General features: G+C 39.6%; 1 long non-coding RNA gene across 1 annotated transcript in view; it reads left to right on the top strand.

Moving 5' to 3' along the window:
• The window catches only part of LOC110322738, a 9,003-nt gene extending 1,007 nt beyond the window's left edge, over positions 1-7,996 (top strand). Inside the window, exons 2-3 of the long non-coding RNA XR_002380588.1 lie at positions 3,376-3,476; positions 7,591-7,996. This is a non-coding gene — a long non-coding RNA (uncharacterized LOC110322738). The remainder of the gene's footprint in view (positions 1-3,375; positions 3,477-7,590) is intronic.
• Positions 7,997-10,251: the final 2,255 nt, after the last annotated feature.

The raw sequence follows: 10,251 nt of genomic DNA on the forward strand, positions 1-10,251 counted from the left end.
CTGTCTCTCTCTCTGTCTCTGTCTCTGTCTCTCTCTGTCTCTCTCTCTGTCTCTCTCTCTCTCTCTCTCTGTCTGTCTCTCTGTCTCTCTGTCTCTCTGTCTCTCTCTCTCTCTCTCTCTCTCTCTCTCTGTCTCTCTCTCTCTCCCTTCCTCTTTCTCAACAAAACAAACAAAACAAAATATCCAAACAAAAGGAAAAAGACCAAAACAACTACAGTTCAAGCCCTGTGGCCTGGCCCAGAGTATGGTTAATATGCTCAGTGACATCCCATTGGAGAAAAACTTATTTTCCACCTGCCATCAGTTAGCAGTTGCATATAGTTTCTTGATTAGGGGAAGGAATTTGAATCTACTTCCCTTCTCACTTTATGATTTTTATTTTTCTGGCTTGAACATGTGCAGATGCTGCCACAGCCCTGTTACTTCCTAAAGGATATCACCACTCCTGCTGTGTGTGGAGGACACGCTTGCCTTGCAGTCACCCACTGCCTCTGGCTCCACACAGATCTCTGAACCTCGAGGAGAGGGGGTGTGATAAAGGTATCCAATGTAGGGCTGAATGCTCCACAGAAATCACTCTCTACGCATTTTTCAGTTGTGGTTCTTTGAGTTATTACCACTACTTCAAGAGGCATCTCTGCCAAGGGTTGAGCAAGACACTGATCTATGGGCATAGCAATATATCATTAGGAGTCATTAGCAGAGTAATAGTAGTGGGGTCTCCCCTAAGCCCATGTCCTATCTAGTTGTAGGTCCTTGGCCACTTTAGCGGTTTCTGGTGTAAGCTTCATGGTCCTTAAATCCAACCAAAAGGTCACTCCCTAACATTTCTGCCATGGCTGCACCAGTATATCCTGCAGACAAGTTGTTGTTATAGGTCACAGGGTTAAGACCGCATTCTCTAAACAAAAATTATGGATGTTACATACATATTCCTCTGGCTTTAAACATTTATACTGGCAACGCTAATTGTTTCCTTGACAATGACTTCTTCCGGCATAGTGTCTTTAAAAATGGTTCCACTTTCATTCTTGTCCAGGAAAGCAGAATTGCTCAAAGCTCTAATCTCAGCACCAGAAATGTTAAAGCAGGAGCATTGCCATGAGTTCAAAGCCAGTTTTGACTGCAGAGCAAGACCTAATCACATAATATTAATAATGACAATAATAATAGTTACAACAAAGTAAAACTCCTTTTGTGCTTCCATTTCCAGGAAATTCTCAGACTAAGGCTCATTTAAAGATTTCTTTGTGTCAAGCTCCTGAACTCTGAAATACATTTTGATTGCTTTGATAGTAGTTGTGCTATTAATTTCCCATACCTTTAGGGCTTTATTTTATGTATTGCCATTTCTTTTCATTGTCTACTTTCTGACTGAAGCAGAAAAACAGCAGCAACTGTCCTTGCAGGTGTAATTTTTAAGAAGAGAAAAACGGGAGGGCTGTGTTAGAATGGACCAGGATGTGATAGAATATATTTGATTGGCTATGTTAGTTAGGTGAACTAAATGGGGTTTTTGATTGCTGGACTTCAAACTTTTGATAGCCAGATCTTGGTAATCAGCTTCAGGAGAAAGAAGTGGCCAAAAAAGGGAATAGACTTTAGTAGCTAGCCTTAGGAATGTAAACTAATGATTTTTTAGCAAGGCAGAGGGAGTAGGGGAGAAGGGCAAGACCAGACAGAGCCATACTGGCCAGAGTCCCTTCCCAGGGGTCATCTCAAAAGTGATTGGGCCAAAGCAAAACTGAAACTCAGTAAGGTAAATTCCTTACTTTCTTAGTTTTCTAGCTTTCTCACAAAGCTTTCTTGGTCTTCTACTCCTGTAGCTCTGTGTCTAGTACCTGGAATTATAGTGGAATCATGTATGCTACAGACATGTGAGTGGCCTCACTCCTCTATCTTGGCTACCTGCAGTATGCAAAGCCTCTCTATTGATTTAGCTGTAAGCCATATCTGCACATTTCTTCAGTGAAAATCCCATGAATGTTGGCATTTCTTACATTACAAACTTTACCTTCACAGCTTCATACAATGGCCTTCAAGAGCCTGCTTACAGTCATGCTAACCCTGCTGTGCACTGCCTGGTCTCAGACTCCAGAACCCCTTCAATCCTACATTGTTCATGCCAGTAGAATCTGTATAACGTGGATGACACTACGAAGTTATAGGACCAGGTCTGGATAAAGCCAGGCTCTCATGGGTCATTGTTGTATTGGCTTCTGTGTGCCAACACTGAAAAAGACTTCCTTAAGTGACTGCTTTGAACAAGGAAGTCTTTCAGATTTTGGTTTCAGTTTAGGCTCTTAGGTGAGGCCTTTCCCTCGGGGAAAGAACCTTTCTTTCCCCATCCCACCCTGACCCTCACGCCCAGTGTGGAGCCCAGGCTTTCTCTTTTTTCTTTCAGTGATATTTAATCTTCAATAAGACAGATGCTTCGTCTTCTGCACTCTCTTTTAAACTAGTGTTCATAAAACTTTCCCCCAAACTTCTCATACTTCTTAGCTTTTGCTCAAATTTGCTCTTACTGTAGACTTGGATGAAAATGGTAAGCAATTACCAAGACATTATCGAACCATTAGTCTTTTACCTTTAAATTCTTCTTCGGTTAAGTGCTCAAGGAACAGGCAGAAGGCAGTCACATTCTTTGCCAGAATATCACATAAATAGCTACTAGCTCAGTCCCATATAAAATCTGTTTCCTTGGGAAACTCAGGAGATGAGTGTCCATTGTGTTTCTCTTGATATTCTAGTCTTCTAATGTTTCACTACAATAACCATGAAACTCTATGCATAGTATTCAAGGTCTTTTTAGTCCAGTTCCAAATTCTTCCATATTCAACTCAAAAGCTATTTCCAAAGTCTCAAGAACTTGGTCAACTTTATCATAGCAACAATACCAATTTTCTGTAATACTTGACATTTTCCCTGTTGTGGACAGACTTTTCCTGGAGAGGTGCAACACACTTGTTAACTTACCCTATAGGGAGCCTATGACAGACCAAAGTATCGATTCCACCAAAGTTCAATTTAGTGAACCACTGAGTTTTTAAGTGGGAAAGCTGTAAGTTGTAGCATTACTTACAGGAAGACAACGTCTCAAAGACAGTTTCAATAAAGCCCACTCCAGCACTAGTGACAGCAATTGACAGGCTGGAGAGTGTCCCTCCCAGGTGGCTTAGTTGCCTGTACCTATCCCTAGAGACTTGACTTTACAGCTTGATTTTTGTGTGTGTGTGTGTTTTAATATTTACTCTCGGGAAGGAAGTTCCTAGGGAATCTAGTTAGTTTCAGATATTTCCTGAAGTCAATTTGAGTTGTTCACTCTCTGTCTTAAGGAGCTTCCCTTCTTGGAGCATTGTAATGTTTCTATTTCAGAGGACACTGCCGTACAGCATTGCCTCAATGGGATGCAAAATCAATTTCAGGGAGGAGAGATTTATTATAGTTTACAAGTCCACAGGATACAAGCGATCATGGTAAAGGAATTGCTGAAGTAAGAGCACAAGGCAGCTGTTTAGACTGCACTTGCAGTCATAAAGCAAAGACAGAAGAATATCTGTGCTCGTCCCCCCACCCTTTTTCATTCAGTCCAGAAGTGAGATTTCAGCCTGTGGAATGGTAGCATCCCCATTTATAATGAATCCTCCCACCTTAATTAATATATATATTATTTTTTTAGGTTTTCTAAGACAGGGTTTCTCTGTGCAGCCCTGGCTGTCCTGGAACTCACTCTGTAGACCAGGCTGGCCTCGAACTCAGAAATCTGCCTGCCTCTGCCTCCCAAGTGCTGGGATTAAAGGCATGTGCCACCACTGCCCGACCCACCTTAAAATTAATTTAATCTACATAATACCTCAGAGAGATGGCTGGAGTCTTGTCCCTTCTAGAATGAAGATCTTGTCAAGTTGGGAATATTAACATCAAACTCAGCATTTCAGATTATTTTTCTGAAGATGGATTAAGCTATTGCTAATCATTGGGGTTTTTAAAACATTGGGATTGTAGAAGGGTCTGCCTGGTACATTCCTATTGAGAAAATGCCATTAAACATCAATCTCAATGCTGAACTTCTGAAGTAGTCATCCTACTTGAATGGTGCACTGAGTGTGATGCTTCCTGAATGGTAGACTGGGCATGGCCACACCCACAGAACTCTCTGGAGTCTAAGACCTACACAGCCTCATCTCAGCAACCTGATCCCTAACTGAATGTTGTGATGTGTGCTCTGAAGCCGAATACACCAGTGGGCTTTACCACTATTGCAATAAACTTTATCATAAGCAGCAATTTCATGTACTTTCTTGTTGATTCTAAAGATTGATTTTTTTCCATGTAATATAAAAATAATAACTAGATTGGACATAACTTTACAGGTTTACATGTAAGATGATTAAACTGAATCTTTGTATGCTCAGCCTCATGAACTTAGACAGTAGTGGGTATGTTTTGAAGACATATGAGTTAATATTTTTGTACTGCTTAGGTTGAAGTGTATTCTTAAATGTTTGTTCAGGCAACTTCATTCATAGTTATCACCCAGTATTTCTTAAGTCTTTTTTGACCTGCTCTTCTTATACCCCAGTCTTTTCATTAGACATCAAGAAACACAGATATAAAAAATGACATGGATAAATATTTTTTTCCACTAATGTTAACCTGCTCCAGACCAGCTAGATGAGTTTTGGTGTTTGTTTGTTTGTTTCCTAGTAACATCGCCAATACACAGTCATTTTAAACAGTAGCCATTTCTTTGTGCATAAGTTCTTTGTCACCCATTTGGGCAGGGTTCAGCTGGTTGGTTTTAGTACTTGCTTTCTCAAGTCACTTACCAAGCTTCTATATCATGGAGAGGGTTGCTGGGTAATTGCCAGCCTGTGCTTTTGGAAGACCGGCACTGGCTATTTCACATGCTGACAGCATTCCAAGACAGTAAGTCCCATGCACAGGTGTGCTTTAAAGGTCAGTCTATGTCATTGTTGGTACTGTTCCATAAATCAGAACGAGTCATGTAAGAATACCTACAAAGTCATAGATGCTGAGGTATGTGCTTCTCTGTATGCCATTACCAGACAGCAGCTCACAGCAAGGACACTGTGACAAGCACTAATATATATATAACCTCCCTCTTGCCAAGCTGGCTTTCAGATCATTACACTGCCACAGCTGAATGGTCATTTTTAAGCACTTGTCATTCTGTTATTTACCAGCTAATGGTTCTGAATCATGTGGCAGTGTTGATCTTCTTGTCAATTTGGCACTACCTGGAAACAGTTTTTGACATTTGTCTTAGTTCAAGAAGAGGAAAATGCTACCGGAATCTAATAGATGGGCTAGCTTTGCTCCTGGGCACTCTGTAATGCTCAGATTAACCATCAGAAAAGGATCTGGTGGAGATATCAAGAGTACAAAGGTTTAAAAGGCACCCTAACTCAGAGCACAGTCTATTGTGTTCTAATTAGAGAGAACCAAGGGAATACTCTAATGGGCGTCCCAAGAACTCAGCAACCTAGTGCTTTTGTATAAATGCAAATCTGTCTTCCTTTAGCCACATTTATCATATAAGTAATTAAATAGCTCCTTGTTAGGAGGATAAATATAAGCATAAATCTGGATTTTTCTTTCTCTCATCTAATGGCACTATTTATCAGTGTCAGTGAAATAGGATCTGGTTCCCACAGTTTCATTGCAATCTGTCACTTACAAGTTCCAGGCTTATCATCCTCCTCTGTCATATCATGTCACAGGCTGCAGGAACCTTTGGGACATCACTAGCAGTGCTCTGTGAGGAAAACCAAGCAAGACACAGAAGTTGTTCTTTTACTATATTACAAGCGAAAAGAGTGAGCCAGGAATTGGAGATAACACAGGAGCCTTTGACAGCCAGAGTCACCACTGTGGATTCTAGGGACAGCCTGCTCCGTGACCGTTTGAGAAGTTTGGAAATCAGATATAAACATGGAACAAGATTCTTAAAGATTTCCTTGGGGAGGAAGAGTTTGGCAGTCTGAAGTGCTGCAAACACATATTTGGGAAAAAGTTCTACTGGGTCCTTTTTAGGATGAGATAAAACTATTAATATCTCCTAACTGTATTTAATTGTGAAAGCCTTGAGTTTCAGTTTTGATGTGGTATTAATTTAAATAAATTTCTATGGAACAAATGTTCTTAAAAATATATTTTGTGAAGCTTCAGGTTAGTAAAAAGTAGGGAATCACAGTAAATGATTCATTGTTGTACATTAGCCTGCTTTCCCATAACAGTAATGAATACCCTGGCAACCTGCGTTTTACCTGAGAAGTGGGAAAAGCGTTTAATGGAAATGCGTTGTAATCCACAGTGTAGAGTTTCCATGAGGCACAAGAGCCTTCCTCACACAATGACTTCATTCTGTACTTACACTGCTTTAGAAAGACTCAATAGGCCAATTAAGATGGAACTAAATATCCCGCAAATGCCACACCACTGAAAGATAATTCAGTAAAACCAGTAATGCTTAGAAATAGATGTATTTCTACCGCATGGGCATTACTTCTCAAGAATATAGGCTCATGAATTGCCTTTTACAAGAAATAAAAGGAAAAATGTTGCAGAAATACACAAAAGAATGCATTATGAAATATATGTATATATGAAGTATGTATATTTATATATATTAAATAAAATTTTTATATTAAATATATGTATTTAAAATATATAACATTTTTATATATGTAATATATTTGAAATATACATATGTAAAAACATATAATATATATTTAAAAGCATGAGATAATAATTTGACATTGATGTACCTTTTATTGAAAATTATCAAATGTGAATATTGTACATTTGCTTCTGGTCAAGTTTTCAAATAAAGCATTAGAGACCTTCTCCTTTGATGGCTTTTATTTCTGTAATTAATACATAACATTATGAGTATATTAATAATTACCAAACTTCAGTTAAACTCTTAGTATTATAAAAACATGACTGTGGGGTGGTGAGATGGCTCAGTAGGTAAAAGCACTTGTGCTGCAAACCTGACAATCAATGTTTGATTCTCAGTTCCCACAGTGGAAGAAAAAACTGAACTAGGTCCTGAAAGTTGTCCTCTGCACACACACACACACACACACACACACACACACACATACACACACACACACACACCACGCATGAGTGTGTCCTATAGCCTATAGGCTTGTCTACCTCTGACAACACAAAAACACAATAAAAATAATCATATGTTAAATAAAAGAAAATTAATGATGCATATATTTACAATGTTCCAAAGAGTTTAAATAACACTTTATATCTCAGCCACAGCACTCCTGGCACTCATCATTAGAACAGAAGAAGGAGTGGTAGGTTCAAACTTTTGATGCCATTTTGTGATTGTATTCCAGAGTTCACTTGTCATGTTACCCTGTGAGCAAAGGTGCAGCTTAGGCATATTGGTCTTCTCAGCTGAGTCAGAAATGTGTCTTTCATTATGAATCATGGAACAAAAGAGAGAGAGAGAGAGAGAGAGAGAGAGAGAGAGAGAGAGAGAGAGAGAGAGAGAATGAATACAGTGTTCAAGGGCCTCATTTCACCTCTGTGATCTCATAGATTATGGAAAACTCAATTGCCCTGCTGCCTTAGAAGAATGGAGGTATTATGTTAGAAGAAAGACATACAACTCAGACTCAAATGGCATGTGGTAACAGTAGTCCCAGACTGACAGTTACAAGTGTAACTCCACTCCCACAACTGCAGTTTACCAGCAAATTAAATGGGTTTGGAAGAGGACATGGATACAGGAAGATAAGTGTGAAGTGCACATTGAGAGCAATATGGTTTTGAATATGGTTCAGAAGGCCCTGAGTATTTCAATTCAAGTTTTGTGGTTAAATTTTTGCTGATTGATCTAAAACACGTTTTGGTTTTGTTTGATATTTTCTGGATGTTGATTGAGGGATTGATATGTTCTTACATTTAGCTTTGCTAATCAGTGATCATGATGCTCCATTTTTTTTGATACACACACACACACACACACACACACACACACACACACACACATATATATATATATATATATATATATATATATATATATATATATATATAATGCATATACATTTTTATCTGGATGTCTCTGCTATAGTGTCTCTTAACAGTAGCTAAGACACAGGGCAAACACTATTTCAATCAATTGTTGTCTTTGCTGTCTTTTCACTTTCATCAGGTCTCACTTGTCAGTTGTTGGCCCTTAGTTCTATTCTGACTCCATCCCTCTCCCACCCCTTCCAGCTTTATGTTTCCTTCATTTTGCCTCCTCCTCCCTCCTCCTCTTCCTTCTCTTTTCTTTTTCCTTCTCCTTCTCTTTCTTTTTTCTTATAACCACCCATACTCCTGGGTCTGGAGCCATCCATCCACTGAAGTGTGATTATCTTACCCAATAAAACAGCCTTAAAAAAAAAAAAATTAACTTTCCCCTTTCAGCACTGAGCAGTTGCCAGTAGCTCCTCCAGTGGGGCATTTTGTGATCTTCTTCATACTGGGATTTTGTTGCCTTTTCAACTTAAGGCCTGATACTTGATTCTGATACAAAAGAAAGCAGGGGCTGGGTGTAGCCTCTCACAGAACAATTATACTAGGATCTTCTCTTTAAGCATACAGAGCAGCCAAATGGAAACACAAGCAGAGACCCACAGTCAAACATTAGATGGAGTTTGGAGAATCTTGTGGAAGAGTTGGGGGAACAACTAAGAGACCCAAAGAAGATGGTGACTCCATAGGAAGACCAACAGAGTCAACTAACCTGGACCCTTGGGGGTCCCAGAGACTGAATCACCAACCAAAGAGTGACGATGGGCTCTACTGTGAGCTATGTGCATATGTAGCAGATGTGCAGCTTGGTCTTCATGCAGGTCCCCCAATGACTGGAGTAGGGGCTGACTCTGAATCCGGTGTCTGCCTATAGATCTCATTACCCTAATCAGTCTGGCCTCAGTGGGAAAGGTTGTGGGGAGAAAAAAAGGCAGAAGAAAAGCAGTGCACCCCAGTCAAGGAAGAAGTAAGCTAAATGCAGATCTTCACCACTCCTTCTTTCTTTCTGCTTCTCCAAAACCAATTCCCAGCCTTGTAGCAGAACACCTTCTGAAGCCTCCCTTCCCCAGACATCCCCCATCCCCGAATCTCTAGCGTATCAGATAAATACTTCCCTGCTCAGCTCATTGTTTTATTCCAGCACCAGTAACAGGCACAACCTAGGAACCAGCAGACCACTCCACCACGGAAGCAGAAAGGGTACCTGCAGATCTTCACCTCTCCCTCCTTTCCTCCCAGTCCAGTCCCACAGTCTCTCCCCCCATCTCTAGTAGACCACCTGCTGTACTCACTCTCCCCACATTCCCACTGGAATAAGCAGATGCTGGTGAAATGCTCTGTTCTCCTCTTTCCTGTGGACTCCTCGGGTCCTCCTTCCTTATTCATCTCTGTTCCTCCTTCACCTCCCTAAAATATAGGATCACATTTTATGTGTAACTCTCAGTAGCCATGCCTATTAGGATCCCAGAAGACTTCCTACTAGACAATACACTGCCACTACACTCTCTTAAAAACAATAAAGGGCAACAGAAACCAAGTAAAAAAAAATACCCACCCAACAAAGGCAATGTGCTTACATATCACCTCCTAGAATTACAGTTTTTCCAACCCAAATACCTAGAGGCCGGCATATTAAAAAAAAAAAATCAATAAAGGACAATATGTATTTCTGTGGACATACGCCTCAGGACAATCTGTTGCTAGAGCTCAGCAACCCTGCTACAACAGGCCCTGAATATTTCAATGTAGCTGAAGCAAAAAAAAAAAAAAAAAAAAAAAAAGACTAGAAAATCATCTTTATGAATATGGTAGTAGACTTTAAAGGAAAAATAAATCCCTTAAATCTATAAAATCACAAACTATGGAAGAAAGTGAAGTAAATAGCTCAAAACCTAAAAGTAGAAATAGAATCAATAAAGAAAAAACAAAATGAGGGAAATATGGAAATTAAAAATTTAGAAAATTCAAACAGGAACCTCAGAGAAAAGCCTCGCCAACAAAATACAAGAGATCAAAAAGAGAATCTCAGATACCCAAGACACAATAAAAGAACTGGATACCTTGGGCAAAGAAAATGTTCAATATGAAAAAATCCTGGCATAAGACATTCAGAAAATCTGAGACACTATGAAAAAGTCAAATTAATAATGATAGGACTAGAGGAAAGAGAAGACACAC

The sequence above is a fragment of the Mus pahari genome, chromosome 6 (assembly GCF_900095145.1).
Source record: "Mus pahari chromosome 6, PAHARI_EIJ_v1.1, whole genome shotgun sequence".
Lineage (NCBI taxonomy): Eukaryota > Metazoa > Chordata > Mammalia > Rodentia > Muridae > Mus > Mus pahari.